This window comes from Phaenicophaeus curvirostris, chromosome 13 (assembly GCF_032191515.1).
Source record: "Phaenicophaeus curvirostris isolate KB17595 chromosome 13, BPBGC_Pcur_1.0, whole genome shotgun sequence".
In the NCBI taxonomy this organism is placed as follows: Eukaryota; Metazoa; Chordata; class Aves; order Cuculiformes; family Cuculidae; genus Phaenicophaeus; species Phaenicophaeus curvirostris.
Genome location: NC_091404.1, coordinates 12,552,437 through 12,572,991, shown reverse-complemented (window position 1 = coordinate 12,572,991; position 20,555 = coordinate 12,552,437). Strand labels below are relative to the sequence as shown.

Sequence of the window (20,555 nt, the reverse complement as noted above, 5' to 3'; positions counted from 1 at the left end):
CCTGTTTCGTAAGCAGATGTTCACATGCTTGTAGGTTTGTTTTGCAAACTTTTTAGTCAACCTAAGATCTTCACTAGTGGTCTGTGGCGTGTTCCACCAGCACAGAGGTATAAAATGAAGAGGGAGTTACGTTGCAGGGTAATTCTGAGCCCTAACAAGCCCAGCTTCCCAGCTGCAGCAGTTGCTGAGATGCTTGGGCTTCTTATACCGCTGCAGTCTAGGAGGAGCTGCAGCCTGAGTGCACTCACAATGCTACTTGTCGCAAAACAGTTTTGCTGATAAGCAGGGAGATTTCTCTGCTAGCTCATTCCTGACAGCCACAGTGCTTTCTCTGGAGGGGCAAGATGCTCCATTCTCAACTTTTGACCTGAGTAATACAGCCTGCTGGCCTGGAGTCTTGTCTCTCTCTAGCAGGCTGCTTTAGCTTTGTCCAATCTGTTCCTGCTGTCTGTTGAGTCAGGAAACCACCCTCGCCAGCACCTTCCTTCTCAGCAATTTGCTTGTGGACCATTTGACCTGTCTCTCTGGTAGCTTTTTTTGACTAATGTCTTCCTTCTGTCCCATCCGTGTGGCATAGGGTGGGGCTTGCAGCAACTCATGAAAGAGCTGTGTTTGGTTTTAATCTAAGGGTGAATAAACAGTCCTGTAGTGCTGGCCATAGCAAGAAGGCAAGCAGAGGGAGTGGAGAGGAAGGAGGAATGGTGAGGCTCTAACCCTCAGTTGTGTTCAGACTACTCAAGCTCTGCCAGGGGAGGTTCAGGCTGGACATTAGGAAAAAATTTTTCATGGAAAGGGTCATTGGGTGCTGGCAGAGGCTGCCCAGGGAGGGGGTTGAGTCACCTTCCGTGGAGGTGTTTAAGGGACCGGTGGACAAGGTGCTGAGGGACATGGTTTAGTGTTTGATAGGAATGGTTGGACTCGATGATCCAGTGGGTCTTTTCCAACCTGGTGATTCTGTGATTCTGCTGTGAGGGGCGGCAGTGACCCACGTGCCGCATCTGCTGCCCCAAGAGCTGGAGCTTGGAGCTGTGTCCAGGAGCAGGCAGGTGGCTGCTCTAGGGGCCAGCCTCCTCTGTGCCCAGCTCCTCCCCGGGCTGCACCGCGCTTCCACCTGTGCCAAGCTCTTGCCATGTGCTGCAGGTGGGTCAGTTGGTGTTGTTGCAGGGGCAGCTGCAGCCTGGGGCAGCTGGGCACTGCCCCTGGGCAGAGCAAGCCCCCTTCCCTGCTGTGTTGCAGCAGTGGCCGGCAGCCCCCTCCCCTGCTGGCCCTGGGAGGCAGCTGAGCCTGCACCCAGCGGCATCTTGGATGCTGCCTTCTGCATCGCTGCCTGAGGTGGGATGCAGGTGGCTCTTCTGCAGCCAGAGCAGGGTGGCAGGAGGCAGCACAGCCACGGGCAGCTCAGGGTGTGTCAGCAGGAGAGCCTGGAGTAGGGTTCTGACCTCCTGCTTTGAGCCCAGGGACGCTCTTGCCTCTCTAGGGAAAGTGGGATGACTTCTTCCTCCCTGGGGCCAGGTGCCTGCTGCGGGGGGACCCTGCTGTGCTGCATGGCCCAGCGGGTGCTTGCACAGGGTCCACGGGCAGCGTATGCAGTAGCACCGCATGGTGTGTGCCCAGCACAGGAGGAGAAGGCTAAGGTTGCACAAGGTTTGACACGGTGTGATGATGTGTAGGCAGGAACCCACCTAGCCTGGCACAGGTGGACCCTGCAGCCATGTACCGTGACCCCAGCCTGGGCTGGTTTTGCTGAGCAGCGGGACACAGGGAGCCTGCCTGCTGCCGAGCACCCGATGTCGGTCCAGGGGCCCCTTCAAGAGGCTTCTCAGGGCTGATGAACCCCGGTGAGCGTGGGCCAGGGTTGTATGTTCACCCAGCGGGGTGCTGGATGGCGTTGTCTGCTCAAGGGCGTACAGGATGGCAGTGTGTGGTTCACCCCGCGTATACCAGGCCAGCTGCTGCCAGCCGGTGAGCAGTTCCTTGGAGAGGGAGCAGGGCAGGAGGGCCAGGGAGGCTCTGATCTGCTCTGCAGAGGCAGCCAGCAGGCGCTGGGGCAGGTGAAGCCCAGCCTGTGTTGGGGTGCAGGGATTCCGACTCGGTGCACGTGCCCAGGGTATGCACCAGAGCCAGAATAAATGTTTGCCCTTCGCATGTCGCTGCACAAGCATCTTAAATGACGCCGTGGCTGCTCTGTGGAGCCAAGGTGGGGTCTGGATTGCAGCGGGAGCGAGGAAGAGCCCAGTTCTCCTTGCCCTCATCAGAAAGCGTGGAGGTGTCTGCTGGTAACTGCACGTTTGCTCAGACGTAGTAGTTGATGCTGGCTTGGCTGTGGCAGAGAGATGCAGAGACCAGACATCTCCAGCAGGACCCAAATCCATGCCCTGTTTCAAATGATTTCTGTAATCCTATCAGGCAGAGAAAACAGAGAGGTAGACCTGCCGCGGGCAGAAACAGGCTGGAGGAGAGGCATCGCCTGCCAGGGGGCTGAGCGTGGGAGGGGAAGGTAACCCCACACTGGGAAGGGGAACAACAGGGGCGCTGGGTCTGGCTGTGCGGGGCTGCCGAGCCCAGGGCCCCACAGGGGCATAGGGGGGGCCCCCGGCCCCAGGGCTGAGGCTGGCACCGGGCATCCCATGCTGGTACCTGGAGAATCCTCCCTGCACCAGCTGGGTGCTCTGAGACAGGGGCAGGGGCTGCTCCCCCGCCCCTGGGGAGAGATGCTGACCCTGGGGCAGTGCAGGGATGCTCGAGGTAGAAGAGGGTATCCAGGATGCTTGCATCAGGTAGAAGAGGGTGCCAGGGGTGGGGCAGGGATGCTCGGGGCAGGTAGAAGAGGGTACCCGAGGTGCTGTGGGGATGCTTGGGGTAGAAAAGGATGCCAGGGGCAGCACAGAGATGCTCGGGGCAGGTAGAAGAGGGTACCCAGGGCACTGCGGGGATGCTTGGGGTAGAAAAGGATGCCTGGGGCAGCACAGGGATGCTCGGGGTAGGTAGAAGGGGTAGTGGGGTGCTTAGGGTAGAAGAGGGTAGTGGGGTTGATGTGAGGATGCTCAGGGCAGGTAGAAGAGGGTACCCAGGGCAGCGCAGGGATGCTCGGGGTAGCTAGAAGAGGATGCTCAGAGTGGTGCAGGGATGCTCAGGGTAGAAGAGGGTACTGGGGGTGATGTGAGGATGCTCGGGGCAGGTGGAAGAGGGTACCCAGGGCAGCGCAGGGATGCTCAGGGTAGGTAGAAGAGGATGCTCAGGGTGGTGTGGGGATGCTCGGGACAGGTAGAAGAGGGTGCCCAGGGCGGTGCGAGGATGCTCGGGGTAGGTAGAAGAGGGTAGCCGGGGCAGTACGAGGATGCTCGAGGTAGAAGGGGCTATAGGGGTTGGTGCCGGGATGCTCGGGGCGGTGCGGGGACGCTCGGAGTCGAGGAGGGCCCCGCGGCCGCTGCCCGGGGCTGCGCGGTGCGGGGCGGCAGCGAAGGGGTGCGCGTCGGGGCGGCCCCTCCCCCGCCCGCCCCCGCCGTGCACGCGCCGCGCGCTCCCGGTGCGGGGTCGGGGCGGGCGGAGCGGAGCGGCCGGCGATGGAGCAGCCGCGCCGCCGCCGCCCCCGACGGTGAGTGCGCCCGGGGGCCGCCGGGCACGGGGCTGCGAGGCCCGGGGGAGCCCCGGGGGCCGCTCCCGGGTCGGGTCTCGGGGCCGGGGTGGGGAGCGGGGGCGGGCGCGGGGAGCGAGCGGCGGGGACCGGGAGGGGTAACGGGGCCGGAGCAGCGGCCGCGGCGAGCCGGCGGGTTGCCATGGCGACGCGATGAAAGGGGGATTGTGCGCCCGCCTCGGCTGCGCGGCCCCCACCGCAGCCCCACCGCATCCCAACCAGCATCCCGACCCGCATCCCCACCGCAGCCCGGTCTCTCCCACATCCCTGGTCCATCGCGCATCCCAGTCTCTCCTGCATCCCCGGTGCCTCCCGCATCCCCGGTCTCTCCCGCATCCCGGTGCCTCCCTCATCCCGGTCCCTCCTGCATCCCCAGTCTCTCCCTCATCCCGGTCTCTCCCGCATCCCCGGTCCCTCCAGCATTCCCAGTCTCTCCCGCATCCCAGCCTCTCCCGCATCCCGGTTTCTCCCGCATCCCCGATCCCTCCAGCATTCCCAGCCTCTCCCGCATCCCAGTCTCTCCCGCATCCCCAGTCTCTCCCTCATCCCGCTCCCTCCTGCATCCCGGTCTCTCCCGCATCCCGACCCGCCCACATCCCAGTCCCTCCCGCATCCTGACCCGCCCCCACGCGCGGCTCCGCTCGGCTGGGCAGGGGCTGTCCCGGCCCGGGTGCAGGGGCAGGTGGGGTCTCTTATTTGGGGTGCAAGAAGCGCCCAGAGCCGCCTGGGATGAGGCTGCTGGTGTGAGCATTCCCGGGTCAAGGGCAGGCAGGAGATCCTCTTGGCACGCTTTATTTGGCACAGCATGGAGAACAACATGAGTCACTGGGTTCCAAGAGCAAAAGGGCCTTCCCTGTCTCTCTCCTGGGCTGGGGTTGGGGTGCAGGCAAGCTCGGGGCTCTGTCGTGCTGTCTGGGCTCATCCCTGAGCGGGACGGTGGGTCGGACGTGTGGCACGGGGGTTGCGGGTGGCTCCACTGACACGTGCTGTGACTGGAGTTGGCACTGTTTGCCTCAGCTTGGCTCCACGGAGCAGGGTGGGCTTAGTGGGTGACGGTTAGCCATGAGGTCTGTCTGCATCCAGCCCCATCGGCAACGAGGGAGAGGAGAAGCGATGAGGGACGCGAGGCCTTTGGCCAGCCCGTCTCTTTCTGGACGGGACGCTCTCCCAACCGGTGACACCTCTGAGTGCCTCCGCTGGCAGCCCTTCCCAAGGCCGTGGACCTCCCTCGGGGAGGTGGCTCTGGCATGAATTCCCTGTGACGCTGGGATTTTCCTTCTGTCCTTTGAGAGCGCCTCGTCCAATGCCAGCTTGGCCCCAGGCGACAGCGCAGGGACTGGAGGTGCCCCCACGGCTCGGGGAGCTGACAGAGCCAGCTCCCCGCAACCACCTCTGCTGGCTCTTCTTCATCTCACTCTGGCAGGACCTTCCTTCCTCTTGACCCTGGGATGCTCCGGGGAAACCAGTCTGCCAGCTGGGGAGGGGGTGGATGTGTCTGCAGAGAGAGAGCTGCAGGTTGCCAAGGCGAGGGTCACTCCTAGCTCTGGGAAATGCACGCGCCATCTCCCCTCCCTGCTCTGCTCCAGAGCCCCCCAGCTCTGGTAACGCTCAGGTGACCCACGGCGCAGGGCTGGGCACCCCGAGCTCCCTCTTGGAGCAAACCTCCTCCTACTCCACACGCTGCCGGCGGTCACTGCCAGGGCCGGAGTCTGCAAAACGGTTAAAGGCTGACATTTAGAGGTCACACTTTTAGCATCGTGCATGTGTTTGCTTCATTTGCATTTGCAGTTCGCCCAGCTCGAGGCTTTGCCACTTGCATGTGCAGTTGCCATGGTTACGTGTGCCGTCAGGATGTGGAGTTTGGTTGGACACCTGCAAACACGCAGCTCTCAACCTCTGGAGCACCAGGGCATGAGTGGAGGCCGCCGAGATGCAGGGCAGCCCCTGGACCCGTGAGCCTCGCGCAGAGATGCGCCGAGGAAATGGAGATGCAGCGCCCATCTTGGCAGGGTCTGCCCGCTGCTGCCTTGCGCAGCCTCCAGCTGCCCTGCTTCAACAGAACGTGCGTCTAGGGCAGCATTGTTAGAGAAGAAGGTTGAGTCCATGATCGAGGTGTTGCCCTGGACCTTGCATCTGGGTCCGCCTCCTTCCCAGAGCCTGCGTAGGGGCTTTTCTGAAGAACTTGGAGTGAAGATGCTCCAGAGCAGAGCGGTGAGGGCGGGCAGAGCCTGGCAGCCGCCAATGGGGCATCGCCAAGGCTTCAGAAGGCAGCGTGAGAATTGGCAGGGCGCTCTGCTGAGGCTCCAGCTGTAGCGGCTGTGAATCTCCTGGCCTCCTGTGGGGTTTATTCTGGGTGCTCATGTCCAACACAGACAGAGACCTGGGCCAGATGCCTTCTGACCAGGATCACATTGAGTCCGTGAGTGAGAGAGAGGAGAAGGTGGCTGCCAAAATCCTCTGGCAGGCTCACGCTGGCCTTGTCTTTTTGTCAAGGGAGGAGGAGTTTTAGGACAACGAGCACGGAAGGGACCTCGAGTTTGTTGAGTCTGTAAGCTCCATCTAAACCGTTCCTGAGCAGCAGCAGCTCAGCCAGCTCCTAAACCTCTCCTACCACAGCAATTCTGCTGCCTCCCAAGCAGTTTGCCACTGTCCTCCTCTACCCTTCCTGCTAGGAGCTATTTGTAGCAGACAGAGAAGAGGAGCCCTCTTGGCTGTCCGGCAGCAACTGTGGCCTCAGACAAACCAGTGTCCATGCTGTGCCGGTGGCAGCTGGAAAATCGAAGAGGAGGAGGAGGAGGGTGGAAGGATGGTGGAAAGCTGTGGAAATAGGGATGTGGAGCATGTGTCTGGACACGAGCTCTGGAGGAGCCACAGAGAAACCTGTGAAATCTTGCAGCAGGGCATGGAGGGGCTGAGTATCCGCTGGGGCTGTACACAAAGTGCAGAGGGACAGCATGGGGACAGCTTGGCTCTGCCCTTAGGGTTTTCGATGCCACTGAGATGAGACCGTTATTTGCTCCCCATGGGATTCCAGACAGAGATTCCTTCCCTGATGGTCTGTGGTTATCGGCTGCTACTGACAAAGCATTTTGAAAGATGCTTCTTGCTCGGTGTCTGGCATTTGTACCCGTAGTCACAGCCAGGGCTCTTGGGTTGGCCCGGAGGGGAGGTGGTTGCAGAGGGCTGGGAGGGGCAGGGTGCATCCTGGCACCAAGGTGCTTGAGGAAAACTGGGGTTTGAGGGCTGTGGCAGAGCTGAGTGGTGCTGCGTGTTCAGCTAAATGCTCTGGTGGTCTGCTAATGTGATGATCCCCAGAGCTGGGGGCAGGGAGCAGACTGTGACCGGTGCTGTGCGCTGCTGGCCTCAGCAGGATTCTGCAACGGCTGTGAGGGGAATGAATAAAAGGTCCTGCAACTGCCAGAGCCGGCAGCTTGAACCCACCATCATTCAGATCCCGGAGTGAGTGAGGGCCAACAGGAGTGAAGTGGGAGCAGGGGAAGGTTGCAGAACGTCTGGCTGCAGCTGCTGGGTCCTGTCTGGTGCGCGCGGCTCCTGGCAGTTTTCCTTGGTTAGGACGATACGTGCTGTTTGTTTGGAGGCTTGTTTGGGCTCAGTAGCAGTGTGGGGTTGCAGTCCAGGATGAAACCTGTGCTCCTGTTTAGTCTTGCAGTTGTGTTGGAAAACTTTTCCATTGCAATATCCTCCTTTTGCCACGTTGTCTGTCCAGCAGCAGGGCAGGCGTGTGGCGTGGGGAGGGTGTCTGCGGGCAAGACTTTGTGTTGGGGACCTCTGTTTGGGCTGAGATCACCTTGGCAAAGAGCTCAGGGGATTGTTGGTAAAGCAGCCGTGCTCCTGACACTGCAAAATGCAGAACAGTGGAGTAACATCTGTTATTTTCAAACTGCATCTCAGTGTGAGCGTATCCTGCGAGGTGCCTGGCAAGCAGAGCTGAAGCTTTGCCTGGTGGCCAGATGCTCCGACAGTGCCAGCAGAGCAGGTGGCAAAGTTTGGGAAAGGTTGCAGAGAGAGCACGGTACAAGGCTCATGCTGTGCTCGAGCCTTGTTTGGGTTTGGCCTTGGGCTGCTGCGGCTCTCTGAGGGTGAGGATGGTTGGCAGAGGCTGGTCAGGAAGGTTTTGAGATAAGCTTGGGGAGAGGAATGCTCGGAATATCCTTTAGCATGGGGATCAGTGACTACAGGGACTTTATCTTCATCAAGTATTCGTTAGCTGCTACTCCAAAGGAGTGGGAGAAGAAGCTCAAGCCTAGAGCGCAGCTGAAGTGTCTGCATGAAGGTGGCCGTGTCCATTTCCTCGTGCCAGCACCCAGTGCTCAAGGCGAGTGGATGCGAGTCTGGGACTCTGGGTGCCTTCACATCTTTCCTCTACCTTTACCTGACTCCAGGCACCACTGAGCACCTTGAGGACTCGTGGAACAGTGATGTAGGAGACCGGGTCAGGGGTTGCTCTGTGTCTCTGTCCCTAGAGCTGCCCAGAGTTGCTCAGGAGAGATGTGTGGGTGTTGAGGCCGTTGTGGAGTCAAATGCCTGGAAGTTGCAGCAGGAACGGTCAGAGGTCTGATGGCCTCTGCTAAAAATGGCTAAATTGGCAGGGTTCTTCAGACTGGAAAAGAAACAACAGAAGATGGATAGGATATGTCTACAGGAGGCCAGGAGATAAGGGGTAGAGGTTAACCGTTCACTGTTTCTTTCCATGCAAGTACAAGGTCACATCAAATGGAGCTAGCAGGAGGTGCCAACCAGGAGGAGGGGCACTGCCGCTGGCAGACGTGCTATCAAATTGCAGAAATCCTCAGAACAAGGTGCCGTGAACAGTGGTACCTTACATCGGTTCCAGGACAAATGGGATGAATTCAAGAAGGACAAGAGGTTCCCTCTGAACCAATAAATACACCAAGATCCATCTCTGGCTTGGGCAGCTGCTGAGCTGCAAATTGCTTGTGCTCCTGACTACTGGAAGGAAAGTACCTAGGGCAAGGTGGGACCTTGGTCTGAGCTGTTGTTTTCATAATGCTGTGCCTACCAGAGAGGGTGAACCCAGGAGGGAGCACTGGGCTTTGGGAAAGGATGAGTTTGTCCCCATCCAGCTCTGTGTTCCTTTGCTTGGCACAGGAAGACGGATCCCTGCTTCCTCACTGAGAATGTGGGATGCTCTCCCCACATTATGAAGGTGCAGTTGGTGGGAGAGGTGGGATCTGCCCTAAGCACTGATCCTCTGCCTTGGCATCACAGGGCCCTTTGCTGGAGACTTCTGATGGGCTTTTGTCCACTGAGCAGTTGCTAGTTGTCTTGGTTTGAAAATGGATGATCATAAACCTTCCCTCCCATGTTACGTGGCAGTTCTACTCATGTTCTGTGACCAGCAATGGTCCTGTTCAGCCTTACCTCGGCATACGTGGGGTGCCAGAAGGCTGTTCCCCAGCTCCTTGAGCAGTCCAGAGACATGCAAGGACAGCAGGGAGACAAGATATTTGGCTTGGGAGAGATTTATTCCTTGTGGGAGAAATGGAGAGGAGGATGCAGGGGTGACCTGGGGATCTAGTAGTCCCCGGGGGTGTTTAGGTGGGAGGCAGCAGGATGAGCCCAAGCAGGCTGAAGCTCATGAAGAGGATGCTGTTTCCCATCCTCATGACTTTCGGGGGGACTTCATCCACGAGGGCTGAGGGAAGTATCCAGCCAGCCCAATGGCAACCGCACAACTGCTATCTGCCCCTGGCTTGCAGCCACGGGGGGACAAATCCCGTGCCTCAAGACAGAAATGATCTCTGTTTCTGTTCCACTGCCATTTTGGTCTCTGTTGCTGCTGGGCTCTCTTGATGAGGATCTGAAGTTGCAGACTTGGGCAGGGAGCTGCTGTGCTTTGATGCTCACGATGTTAAGAGGAGCCAAGTTGTTACCTGCTTTTTGTAACAAAAACCTCCTCCCATGTCTGCCGGGAGCGATGCTTCAAAGAGGGCATCTGCCGAGGCAGAGCTGTGCTCAGGGACCTCTGAGAAGCAGCAGAGAGCATGGGAGCCTTCTTGTCACTGGGGATTGCCTTTCCTTGGCATTGCTGGTCCTTGCAGCTTGTCCTGCTTCATCCTGGTCTGCTCCCTCTGGAGAGACAGGGCATCCCCAAGCTGCCTGATTTGCTTCGGTACAGCTTATTTCTTAACACTAGGCAGCCTTTACAGTAAAACACATTAAAGGCTTTTTGCCAGAGGTTTTAGGCTCTCTGCTTTTTTTTTTTGTGCTTAAAGATAGAAAATATGGGAGGAGAAAGCTACAAGGGAAAATAGAAAATACATTTCAGATTAAATTTGAACAGGCTTTCTTCCTAGCTGCTGGCTTGCCTGGTGTCCAGTCCTCAGCAACCCCTGGTTGTGTGAGCAATTGTCAGTCTTTGTGGAGCTGCCCTGGCTGCGGGCTGACCCTCCAGCCCAGGAGGGATGCTCCGTGGTCTTCTGCTTGGTCACACCAGCTTTGGGTTTGGTTTGGGAACACGAGTGGCTGATGGCTCTTACTGAGGGCAGTCTTCCCTGCTGCTTGTCTTAGCTGAGTAGAAGCTCTTGTGGGTTTGGACTGGAACATCTAACTGCTTGAGGTCCTTCCAAGGTGACTGACACTGCATCTATCTGGGCTGCCAGCTATACGTGCGACCTGTGACGGTGGCAATCTCTGTCTGTGACTCCGATATGAACCCTTTAGGCTGCTCACTGGAGCGTGTAGCGACTCGGTGTATTTCCAGAGTCCCTGAGAAAGCCTTCAGGGTTTCTGGGGAAACCAGTAACTCTGGGATGGACTTTTATCTTATTCATCTTGCAGATGCCCTGCTGTGCCAGCAGCCTGTGTGGGTGGCTCTTGTGCCAGGCTCCCCTCTCCCCGGTGCTGCCCAAACCTGGAGGGCGCTGCCGGCACCGCGGCTGTGCCGCTGCGAGCCGATGCCGGCTCTGTGGGCTTGGCAGCTTTGCCCAGGAGCTCCTCCAGAGCCGCCAGCCATTCTCCTCGGTGCCAGCTCCACAGCAGGGTGGGGCGAGGGGGAAGGCAGATGTGGAGGGGGAGGGTGGCTTCTCCAGCACCTGTGCCTTATTCTGGAGCGTGCGAGTGTGAAATTCAATTTGTAGATAAGCCATAGCTGGTGAGGAACGCGGGCCACGGCGTCTGCCGGAGCCAGGCGGTGTCTGGGAGCAGCGCGGCCGGCATGCACAGCATGTCCTGCCTGCCAGCTCTTGCGGAGGCTGACGTCACCTTGGAGGAGCAGTGGCTGCTGCAGGATGTGGCTGCTTGACGCTGTGTCATGTTGGCTCTAGGTGTGCGGCCCTGGCTGCCGGCAGGAGCCCTGCTGAGAGGTGCTGGTCTCCCCTGCCCTGCGGAGGCGAAGGGCACAGCGCTGCTGCAGCGGTGAGGGACCTGGTGCTCGCTGGCTGGGTGGCTGGGAGAATGGGTGTTGTGGATGGAGGAGTCCGTAGTGCTTCTAGTAGCAATGGTGTTTTCCCACCTTGATGCTCAAATCTTCCCTTCCTGACATTTCCAGTGAGTCCCACTTGCCGGTGAGAGCAGAGGGAACAGGTATTACAGTGCTAGCAAATGTAGTTGGTGCTGGCCCATGCTCTGTCCTCTGTGTGCATCGCTACCTGTGGTCACAGCTTCCCTCTCCTGCCCCAGTCCAGGGCTTTCTGGGTTTCCCACCTCTGAGTACTTTGCAGGGAGCAGATGAAGAACCTAGTGCAGTGAGGAGGTGAGCATGGTCCCCCACGGCAGCCACAGCAGAGCTGGGACCAAGCAGTCCTCTGGTCCTTGGTGGGGCTGGCTGTGTCCTCAAGCAAGCTGCAGTGTCGCGGAGTGGTGGGTCACTGCTGATGCTGTCCAACCTGGAAGGGGCACCAGCACGGTGATGTCAGTGTGATCAATCTGTCTGGGTGATCCTTGCTGGCCAGAGAAAACACTGCTCCCCTCACCCCAACTCGACTCTTGCAGTATGATTGGAAAATCATGCCTGGTCTCTGGTCACGGCCACTGGCATGAAAATACAGCTCAGCACCTGGTGTCAGGCAGGATATTCTGGGGCACCCGCCTTTCCAAGCAGGGTGATGGACTGGGGTTTGTTTCTGGTGCAGGGTGGGACCAGCATCTCTCCTACCTGTGAGAAGCCAGGGGTGGCACAGCCACTCATCCCAGGCTCTGGGCATGTGGGTCTGCACAGAGCCTGTCTAGTGTTTCACCTGGGAGCAGGGACTCCTGTAAGAAGGTGGAGGTTGTGTGGACAGTGAAGGTGATGCTAGTTCAACCATCTCCCAGGACAGCATTCCTGAGCTTTGCCACCAGGGACCCTGCACCGAGGAAACAATTTGGTGCTGGACTGCTCTTCTTGGGCTTTCTAGCTCTGTGGGGAGCTTGCACGGCCCTGCTGCCTGCATTGTGACCCTGGAGAGGTGGCTCTATCAGGGTGGCCCTTGCCTCACCTTGCGTGGGGATTTGCTGTCTCAGTAGAGCCCTGGGCTTGGTTCTGGGTTCACGTCCCACGGTACAAGACAGGGTGGTAATGGGTGGTGCAGGAAGGTGGCGTTTGTAGACTGTCAGATAACTTGTCCCCTTATCTCTGCACAGGAAAACTGACTAATTCTGTAGTGTTTCAGCTTCCGGGGAAAAGTTAGTTCCTGCTTGTCACCATTTTCCTCATCTTTGTTCTTTGCCCTGGGTCTCGTTACCTTTAGCCCAATCACCTCTTGGTTTATGATTCTCCCTTGCAAAACTTTGCTCAGCTGACAAAGAGTGGTGGGCAGTGATGTCAGGAGGAAATAGGTGATTGGAGCAGGTGTCGATAAAGGAAACGATCCTTTATAAGCTCTGCTGCTGAAACCAAAGGCTCTTACCGCCACAGTCTGGATTACAACCTGTGATTAAGTGGTTTTGGCTTCCTGCTTCCAGTCAGTAAAAATAAAACATTGACAACTTATTTTGGGTGCAACTATTCCCATTCAAAGCCCTCTTGGGCTTTGTTGCCCACCCGCTCTAGTTCGCAGGAAGTCTTTGTATTTTAAGCTGCAGTCAGTTCCTCTCTGCCCAGCCCACCTCCTTACATTTATAGAACCTCCTCCAGGCCAGGCTGGTCCATGGAAAGCATTGGCTGTGCACGCATTCAGCCTGCCTGCAGTCACCGAGGCTTTCTCAGCTTTCCTTGGAGCATGTGTGAGATGGCTTTACCGGTTATTAGCACAGGTGGTGGTACAGGTAGGACATGGCTTGGTTCAAATCGCTCGTCCCCCAGCTGGCTGGAGGGGGTCTGTGTCCTTTGCATGGCTGGGTGCACAGAGAGGAGCCTGGGGGCCTGGGGTATGAGAGTCTTGGGGAAGGATATTCCATCAGCAGCTGCATTTCATACGTGCTGCTTAGTCTGGGTAATGACACCCCCATTTCAGAAATAGGGGTGGCATTGCATTGAGATGGCTTCCTTGGGTCACTGACGTCTCATTTCTTTGTTCAATTTCAAACCCACATTTGCTACTGTAAGAAATATGAATGTGTTTGGACTTAGAAAGAAGCTTATTGCTGCGCAGAAGTTTATTGCTCTGTAAAGAGCCTTGTGCTTGTGTAATTACTTCCTAACATAGTCACAGTGATCCATGTTAACTTAAAAACCAGGGACCCACTAGCCATGGTAGTTTCTGAGGCAGTTGTTTGGGAGAGGACATAGGAGGAATCGCTCTGGCAGATGTGAGGGGGATGGTGATGAGCAGCTGGGATAATGTCAATGCTCAGCTTGCAGAAGCTGGAGAAGGAAGTGAGGGGAATGCTGCGTGTGCACACAGCTCTCTCTTTGCTGGGTGAGATTTGCATTCCAGTTCCTAGCCGCACAGTGTTGATCTCAGATTTGATTGAGCTTCTATTGCCTTAAAGTGGGTGCCTGGTGCTTGTTTGTGATGTGTTGGAGAACGAGTTGTCTTGGCATGAACTCTGTGCTGGTGCCAAGGGCTTACTGAAAGCAGATTGTCTGTCAGTTTGCTCTGAATAGATGTCTGGAAATTCCAGGGTTCTGCGGGTGCACTTTTTCGTTGTCAGTCACCTGCCCGCACAAAGTGAGTGGTGGAGTAATTCTGCCATTTATTTATGAAGTGCTGTTTCCTCTAGAAGAGAATATTTCAGTTGGAAGAAACCTGCAGTGATCATCCAGTCCAACTGCATGACCAACTCAGGGCTGACTGAAAGTTAAAGCAAATTATTAAGGGCATCGTCCAAATGGCTCTCAAATGCTGACAGGCTTGGGGCATTGACAACCTCTCCAGGAAGCCCATTTGAGTGTTTGACCACCCTCTAGGTAAATAAATGTTTCCTAATGCCCAGTTTAAACCTCCCCTGGTGCAGCTTTGAACGATTCCCACGCATCCTATTACTGGCTACCAGGGAGAAGAGATCAGCACCTTCCTCTCCACTTCATCCCTCAGGAAGTTGTAGAAGGCAATGAGGTTGCCCCTCATTGTATCCAGAGAAGAGCAACGAAGCTGGTGAAGGGGCTGGAGAGCAAGTCTTATGAAGAGTGGCTGAGGGAGCTGGGGTTGTTTAGCCTAGAAAAAGGGAGGAGAGAACTTATCACTGCCTACAACTACCGAAATGAGGTTGTGGCAAGGTGGGTGTTGGTCTCTTCTCCCAAGTGACAGATGATAGGACGACAGAGAATGGCTTCAAGCCGTGCCAGGGGAGGTTCAGACTAGGCATTAGGAAAAATTTCTACACTGAAAGTGTTATCAAGCACTGGCAAAGGCTGCCCAGGGAGGAGGTTGAGTCCCCATCCCTGGAGGGTAGATGAAGTGCTTGGTGATCTGATTTGGCTGCAGACGGGTACAGTTGGTCTCGGTGATCTCAAAGATCTTTTCCAGCCTATCGATTCTATGATTCTGTGACCCATCCTAGGTGATGCAGGTTGCACATACCCTTGCAGTTCGTCCAGCATCCCTGCGCTCCAGCTGCGCTTTCCCTGCGGGGCGGGCGGTGCTGAAGGGACAGCTCCCGCCGCCCAGACACCGCGATGAGGGGCGCCGCCCGCCCCGCCGGGCTGGGACCCCAGGCTGCACCAGGGCAGCTTCAGATTGCACTGTAGGAAATATTTCTTCACAGAAAAGGTTCTCAAGCACTGGTACAGGCTGCCCAGGGAGGTGGTTGAGTCACCATCCCTGGAGATGCTTAAAAGACGGGTGGATGAAGTGCTTAGAGATGTGATTTAGCAGCGGTCAGGTACGGTTGGGCTCGATAATCTCAAAGGTCTTTTCCAACCTGGCAATTCTATGATTCTATTATTCTGTTCTGCTGCAGCGTGTGCGGCCACCCTGTCGCAGGGGCTTCTGGAGTCTCCTCCAGGGACTCTGTGATCTTCCAGGCTGGGTCAGGCTCTCTTCCTTTGCTGCCAGCTCTGGCTGGAGAGCAAGTGCATGTCTGTCTGTGCCAAGGCCAGGGCACTGTGTTTGCTGTTTAGACAGTGGTTCTCATTAACCTCTTCCCCTGCGGGGAAGCATGTGTAAATCGAAACTGTGCAAGCAGCAAGGTGAGGGAGAGAAGAGCTGCTGCCATTTCTTCATTCCAGGGTCAGGGAAGCTGTAATGTGAGATAATCCAGATTATTTCTATCCAGAACGTGGCACTAAATGGCCTAGTTCCAGCAGCTGCCCTTGAGCCATGTGGATACCCAGCAGCCCACCAAGAGGCTGCTGCCACTGTCTTCTTCATAGCCAGGGATCTGGCCTGGCAGAATCTCTTGCTGCTGGCTGTGCCATGTGGCCCTGCCTCAGCTTTCCACCAGACTCCTGGGAAGCAGTAAGTGGGAAGGTCAGCTGAAATCTCGACCAGCTCGAGGTGAGCAGGTACCCAGACCCTCAAACACAATTGTCCTTGGGTCCCCTGTGGAGGCCACCCTCCGCTTGCACTGGCAGTGTGGGGTGCTGACCCCAACACCATCCTTGCTGCAGTGCTCCCTGGCCATCCTTCAGCAGCATCGTCAGTCTCGGCTCAGTGACACTGAGAAGGTTCTTGCATTTTTGGAGGCTTTGATGCTAAACAGGAGTTGGAAATGGGCCAGGCTGTCTCACCTGCTGGGTATTGTGCCTTCTGGAGCAGAGCAGCAAACTGTGCTGGCGTTCAATGCCAAAAACATCTGGGAAGGCTGGAGTGTGGACAAGGGAAAGGTCTGCTTTGCCCCTGGTGTCCTCTCCAAGGCAGGCTTGGCTTCTTCATGGAGGAGTCGTTAAAGGCCATGGAGAAAATGGGGACAGGCCATATTGCAGCAGGAGCCCATTGGCACCACAGCTGAAGTAGCACTTGGAATTGTCTATTTCTAGGGATTTTGGGTAACATTCCTCTGTTCTGAATAAGAGTTCTCAAGGATCTTGGCACGTGTTTGAGAGCTGTCAAAGAGCTTCTGTCCCACATATGTTCTTACAGCGCTGAGGAACTTAACTGGCACTTCTCACGTGGTCTCTCATCCTCTCCCCAGGGCAAAGGATGTGCAGTGGAGTGTCTCGTAGGCTTCTGATGTTCAGTTTTCTTTAAATATTGGCAGTGCTGGGGGTAGAAGTTAGGAAAGGCAAGTCATAAGGATGTAGTTTGCACTTGAAACAAATGAGTGTGAGGTTTTTTTGACTGTTTTTCCTTCTGCCCCATCAGAGTGACACTGATATTGGGGACACTCTCCTGTGAGGAGAGTGAACTGGGGGACACTAGACTCTGGGAGACCTCTGTAGAGTGGAGAACAGACGTCACAGGCTCCATGGTGCTGGGAAGCCTCCTAAGTATTCTCTGTCAGAGCGTCCTAAATGCTGAAGGCTTTGTGGCCAAGGTGGCTGTGGTTCTCCCAGATCGTGACAAATGCTGAATGAATGAGGGCAGGAACTGAGCTGCCTGCCAGCGTGATGAGAAGTGTGTAGGAGATTTGGCTAGAGGCGATGCTGGGGGGGCCACTTAGTCCATTCATCTGCCATGCAGCACCCTTTGCAAATGTGTATGGGGCACTTCAACTTTTCCAGGCATACCCTTGACTCTCCTTTCTCAATATAAGTGTGTCTCCTACGTAGCATGAAGTCCAATGTCAGACTGTTCTGACCATTTTGCAGTGGCCTTTACGTTTTCTAAAACTGCATCCTCTGACTTGTCTTGTCTGGACTAACCCCACTCTTCCAGGCTGTTGTCCAAGGCTTTTTGGTGGTCTGCTGGTTCCCTGTGGCCTCTCTCAGTTGGTCCAAATCTTCTGGGGAATGAACTGATTCTCTGGAGGAGAACAGTATAATTACTTGACGTGCCTTTTTGAGCTGAAAGGAGAGCAGAGTAAATACTCCACGTGGCTTTATAAGCTGGCCTTTTACACATACTGTATTTGCCTTTTCTTTTTGTGGCAATGACAAGCTGGCTCACCTTCAGTTTGCAGCCCGTTCCCCTGTAGACTTTATGACTCTTTTGGCAGAAATGCTGCTGACTTTTCTTCCGTGATCTGTTTGTGCAGTTTTTTACCTCCCAGTGACTTACAGCCCTTCTCATCACCTCTCAGCCCTTTCCCCAGTGTGTCAAGAGCATGTCAAATTCTTATCCTGGTCTCCAAAGTGCTTGGTGTCGTGTACAGATTTTAAAACATACTTTGTTCTATCATTTAGGTCATTAATGGAAAAGCGAAGCAGTAGCAGCAGCAGGGTAGACCTTTCTGAAACCCTACTTGTCTCTTTCAGTGTAATTGTGAGGCACTGGTAACCATATATTACTATGCATCGGCTTTGTTTTGTACCTGAAGTCCTCAGAATTGGTCCCGCAGTGCTGTTGAACTGGGAAATACCTGCCTGTGTCATGGATGGGTAACCTAGGGCAGGTCAGAAAGACCCACCGGGCACAGTCCATAGCGTGTAACCACCAACTTTGCTTTGCAATATTGTCCTCAAGTACTGACCCAGGCCACGAGCATCAGAGGGTGCAAGCTGAGACCTACAGGCAGACAGTTGCTCTTCAGGAGCCACCGGGGCAAATGGGCACGAGCACATTGATCGAGTTATGGTTCAGGCTCTGTGCTCCTCAGGGTTTCCTGTGGGTTTCTGCAGTGCTGCAGGCCAGGTAGGATGGGGCCGGGGGCTGGTGAGAGCTGGGGTCACTGCCCAGCAGACGACAGCATCTGGCAAGTTGCTGCTGCCTGAGAATTGAGCATCAGCCAGAGGTTCTGGGAGCATGAGTTGGCAGTAAGGCTTGGAACTCGCTCACCCTGAGGAAGAGGAGGCTGATGTTTCCCATATAGCTTGCTGGGTGCCGCCACCTACCTTTCACCATAATACCATGGGGTCAGATGGGGAGTAGAGTGGCCGGAGGGTGCAATGGGACATCCCATCCACTTGCTGTTGGGATATCATCCATCAGTACCACCCAGGCAGTTTGAGGTCCTCGTCTGTTCTGGCTCTGGGCCACACGGGACATAAAGCTGCAGCATCAATGTGATGAGCTTAGGGTTGAGTGAGTGCTCAGGGGCTGGAGGGTTATCCGATAGCAAGGTCTGATAAGAAGGACAGGCTGCCTGCTCACATCTCCTCAGCCACCTGCCAGGGAAGGTGTGGTTCTGGCTTGTCTGGCTGGTGTTGAGATGCTTGACTGTGCATCTGTGAGGGAGGCTTCCAGAGGATCCCGCCTGCCCAGGTTTCCATGGAGAGTGTCTCCTTGTTGAGGAGGGAGCTGTCTGGCAGACAGCACAGCCATGGAAATACCGATAGAGCGTGTGTTTTCCAAAGCACATGAATAACATCCCTAACAGCTAGCAGCCTCACTTCCTCCGCTTGCCCCACCAGCGGTCTGGCAGAGCAACCTGGGATGCCTGCGGTGTCTTTATCCTCTCAGCTCCTCACTGAACACTTGTCTGAACATCCCCAGTTTGGCCGTATCAGCCCAGCCTGTCCTGGTTTCCTTTCCAGTTGGCAGGGAAGGCTCCTCCTGGCGCAGGGCTGCAGGGAGGCAACAGCATCTCCCATCTTTGCTGGGGGATGCGTTTGGCTTTGCTGCTGGAGGGAAGAACGGGAGCGCTGGAGGTGGCAAAACTGGGGAAGTTTTGCTCCTGCCTCTCAGGGGACGCAAGGGGAATCGCTTCCCTGAACAAAATGTCCTTTCTCGGATCTCCTGGTTATTTTGCGTGCTTTGAAAGACCAAGGGGAAGCTTAAGAGCTGTTGAGAGTGCAGTCAGTGATGCAAGGCGCATGCAACAGCCCCCGGTGAAGGGAGCTGGGCTCGAGTTTTCATGGCAGTCTGTCAACATTAAATTAAGGCTAAATTCCCATCCTAAATGTTATGTTAACATGAAGTTACAGCAGAAAGCACAGAGCTCAGAACAGCAATATGAGGTATAAGATGTGTTACGGGGGGATTGTAATCATCCCAAATGAGGCATTTGAAACCCAGGGAATTCCAGATTTAGGGTTTGCATCGTTTTGGGGATTTGTAATTGAAAAGCAATCCAAACATAGAAAGGCTTAGGAGCATGTTGTCAAGATTGTTTGGGTGCCTTTATTCTGTGCTGCAGGGACGCGGGCAGATGGAGTGAAAATGTCTTTAAAAAAAGATAGAACCAAATGTGGAGTTACAAATGCTAGAATATCATGGATCTGGATTTGAGTGCTAAGGCATCGTGGCTCTCCGGGGTAACATCAAGGCTGCTGGGTCTTGACTGTGCATCTCCATATCTGGACATATTTGGCTATAGCTAGTGCAAGTCACCTCTGTGCCTGATGTTTCATAAAACCCATAATTGGAGACAGTTCCAAGTCCTGTAGCATCATTTTATTTGAATTAAGGATGTGTACTTGGAACTTAATTTTTATCTTAGCCTGTTTTTTGTCTTCAGATTTTCAGGGGTTTTAAAAACTATTAAAAGAGCCATGGATGAGTATTAAGCAAAAACCCAAAGGAATATCTTCATAACATAATTCTGAGGAGATGTAGCAAGAAGCTGATTTTTGGCTGTGTTTTGTAAAAAGAGATTCCTTATCGTGCCAGGACAGGGTGGTTATGCTGGGTGTGCGGCTGCTCCAAGGATGCAGAGTGGGTGGTAAATTCAGTCCCAATTTGCAGTTAGCGACGTGCGCAGGCCAGCTGGGCAGCTGTGGGCACTGCCTGGTGCCACGAAAGCGCTTGGCTGGAGGCACTGGTGGAGCAGCAATGCCCACGGCATCGTGTGGCCACAGCCCCAAGGGAGCTCTCAAGTCAGGAAATCAGCTGGTAAGCCTCTGCTGGCAGGGCTGTGGTGTTACTGCGGAGTGAAAAGGATGACTGGTTGGTTGAAATTGCTCTGCAGGGAGTTGTGGGCACTATCGTAAAGATTGGAAGCTGCCTGTAGCTTCCAGTCATACAAATTCGATATGACAGTCGTTAATAATTTGGCTTTATCCTAACCCGTGGTACCTGAAGGAACCTGAGCAGAAGATTTGCACTGGGCAGTTTGCCTTCCAGCAGGGTCAGGCAGAGGGGTGGGTCTGAAGCACCTTTGAGACTCCACTTGGGAATCCACTTTGTGGGGTCCTAGGCCGTGTCATTGCACCCCTGGGATGTCACTGCAAATGTCAGTTCTCTGCAAGGAGTGCTAGATGATGATGGTTTTCTTCTGGAGCTGGAGGCAGAGTGGGGCAGCTGAGGCACTGGTGGAGCTGAGCAGAGCCTGGGGTCTCCGAGTGCCCCAGATGTATTTCTGTCCCTTGATGCACCTCTTGTTCTTAGGCTTTGGCAGCTGTTTTGAGGGATAACACAGCAGTGTCACGCTCCTGCAGGACGAGCTGGAAGAGGATGGTGTGCAGAGGTGATGGTGGGACGGCATAGAGTGGCGTCAGCCCAGGTTGTGACAGCTCAGCCCTCAGGTTGTCCCTGTGCTGTGGATGAGGCAGTGGATGTGATTGCTTCTCCCCATCATTTGTATGACTCTCTTTGTCTGG

The 20,555-nt window shown here is 55.5% G+C and overlaps 1 protein-coding gene across 4 annotated transcripts in view; it reads left to right on the top strand.

Annotated features, from left to right (window-relative positions):
- Positions 1-3,578: 3,578 nt before the first annotated feature.
- NLGN3 (neuroligin 3) overlaps positions 3,579-20,555 on the top strand; it is a 41,124-nt gene continuing 24,147 nt past the window's right edge. For all 4 annotated transcript variants that reach the window (XM_069867597.1, XM_069867598.1, XM_069867596.1 and 1 more), the window contains exon 1: positions 3,579-3,595. The gene's annotated coding sequence lies outside the window, so the exon portion shown is untranslated. The remainder of the gene's footprint in view (positions 3,596-20,555) is intronic.